Here is a 2,837-nt window from a genome sequence, read left to right as displayed (position 1 = left end):
CTGAAATAATACTAAAATATTCAAAGGCTTTTCAGAAATTGCAAGACTAGCTCTGGGTTGTTATGTATATTGGAAAAGATATAAGAAAAGCCTTATTTGTTAAATTTGGGATAGTTACTCCCACAAAAGAACCATTAGTGAAGATCCAATTGCATGTACAAAACAAGTTCAAATGCATCCACAATCTGGAGGTGACACAGGCTTTTTGTATGTTTGTTTTTGAAAGGTATATATAACAAGCATATCCACAATACTGTTTTCAGTCAATACGATGGGATATTCTAACCTAATAAATACAGGGTTGATTATCTTAGTGAGAATAGATATGATGTTACAAAGAAAGTTATTTTCAACAGAAATCTGGAAAGAGTTTATCCACCTTGTGTTTCACAGGAATAACCAGAGAGTAATACCTGTTTGGTCAAGTAGGTCAAACTCACTCCATGAGTATATCTTAAAAGTATAATCAATTTAAGAGGTCAAATACATATTTTGTACTGACAGTTATCTTACAGCAATAACTTACTACCTAATTATATCTGCATCTTCTTACCTGACATATAACAAGAGCTGAAATTGGTCTCTTTTATCTAATTTAATGTTGTATATGCTTTGATTATGATGATGTTATTATTTGACAAATAAAATGTACAGAAGAGTGGCTCCATAGAAATGACATGACAGAACACTGATAAATAAAAACATTGCAACACAGTTAGCTCTTTTCAGCCTCATCCTGTCCACATTGGCAAGCAACATTGCAACAGCACACTCACACATATACACATACACACATGTGTGCACATGTACACACATATATATGTATGCTAAATTCAGGGTGTAGTACAAAAAAGTACAAATAAAATATTAATGATTTGGACAAACGTTAATTTGCCTTATTACAAAATAATACACAATCCAGTCACCATGGGTGTTACATTTTACTTGCCTCGCCACATGTGACTGCTTAATTTTTGTTAAATAATTAATTCATTCATTTGTTTTGTGCTAATACTAGCCTTGAATTCAGGGCCTGGTTCTGTCCCAGAATTTGTTGTTTTTTTGTTTTAAAAATTTGTAAAAATTGTTCTCCTACGTCATAATGGTTTGGTTAAGTATCTTAATTTTCAAAAATGCCAATCCATATTTGTGTCTGTACAAAATATTTTCACAATACAAAGCAACGGCAATATCTTACTTTAAAAATTCATGGATTCAATGGTATTCTTCAAGTGAATTGCCTGACATTGATGTCAAATTGTATTCAAGAGTTGTTTGTATACATCTATAATGATTTCTGCAGAGTTTGTGATTTTTTAAATCAGAAATCATTTTAACTTATCTGTTGAAATGAGTAGTACAGAAACTAAAAATATTTCTGGTGCTTGTCTGAAAAAATTATATTTTAAAATAATCTGTATTTTGTTTGTATAATGTCCATAATCTATTTCATTCTCTCCTAGATATAATACTTTGAATTCTACATTGTTCTATATTATATAGGTTCATTAATAAATGTGTTATTTCAGATAGCATTCCATATAGAAAAAGTTTAAGATTCCTTTTTTACCTAGGTCCTTATAATATTTTATTTCTTTGGGATAAAATGACAATGTTATCTACTTTCAAAAGTTTTGTAAAGATTATGCTATATAAAGGCCTTTCTTAGGTGAGGATTTAATACACTGATGTCAAACTAACTTTCAGTTCAATGAATTATATGTGTTGTTACATTTGTATTTTTTTATTGTGAAAATACTGTACGGAGGGGTTACAATTACATGGGCAAGATAATGAGTAAATTTCTTATCAAGCATTGTAGCCTCCTCCTTTGTTTCCCCTTCCCATCCCTTCCCATCCTCCCCCTGCCCCCCCACTCAATCCTCCCCACTACCCCCCCCCGCACCAAAGTTGTAAAGTTCATTTTTGACATAACGACTTGTGTTTTTGTAATCAATTTTTTAATAACTGTTTTTCATTTCTTGCTTCTGAAGAATGAAAAATATTGAATTCTTCACAAATTTTCATATCATCCTTTTGCAAGTGCCATGATAATCTCTATATTGTTGTAATTTGGGTAAACGTGCTGCTGAAGCATGTAGTATCCTGTAAATTTAAGTAGTTAATGATGCAATCTTTATACAGGCATATATCCTTGGTTGACTGTTTGTAACCAGGAAACCTTATTGTTCCTAAAAATGCTATTGATCTTAATTCTCTAAAATTCTGTGTATATTGGAAAAAACATATTGTTTGGTCGATTGCTCACATTTGCAATTTTTTGTCAATGACTATTTTAAGTCTTTTTTATTTTAAATTTGATCATACTTTGAAGCCTTTATAGCTAGGTCCAAAGGTGATAGCTTTTCAAGTACTTATTTATCAACTGAGTTAGCTTTGTGGAGCTAATGGATTCAAAGCAAGCCTTGCTTAAGAGCTACTTCTAAACTTCTGAGCTTAAAATTTCCTAAATGAGGTCGTACTGGCACAAATGCCTACCTGACCCTTTACTCTTTTTCATATAGCAACAGACCAACCAGAATATCTTACCCTGACAGCATAGATTGTCTTACTGGAACAAAACTAATCTTAGTTAAAAAGGATCATGGAGAGATGAACAATTAAGACAGAATCATTTAGACTAGAAGGCATTTTATCAAAATATAATTGTTTCTTATACCTAATATTTCAAAAGTAGCTAAAGCCAAGAAGATGAAAAAGTTTTCACATGCATGATTACCTAATGTCCTGTCCAGTCTACCATCCAACCAGGCAGGAATTTACACTACTGCCTTTCTTTCACCAAATATTTTCATAGTTACAAGAGAAGTCTATAT

The 2,837-nt window shown here is 31.7% G+C and overlaps 1 pseudogene; it reads right to left on the bottom strand.

The window, feature by feature from the left end:
• Window positions 1-1,998: 1,998 nt before the first annotated feature.
• LOC122128027 lies at window positions 1,999-2,098 on the bottom strand (annotated as a pseudogene).
• Between the last annotated feature and the right edge of the window lie 739 nt (window positions 2,099-2,837).

The sequence above is a fragment of the Dipodomys spectabilis genome, unplaced genomic scaffold (genome assembly GCF_019054845.1).
Source record: "Dipodomys spectabilis isolate Male_0828 unplaced genomic scaffold, ASM1905484v1 ptg000320l, whole genome shotgun sequence".
Lineage (NCBI taxonomy): Eukaryota > Metazoa > Chordata > Mammalia > Rodentia > Heteromyidae > Dipodomys > Dipodomys spectabilis.
The sequence above is the reverse complement of the archived record's forward strand: the minus strand, read 5'-3'. Positions and strand labels throughout refer to the sequence as shown.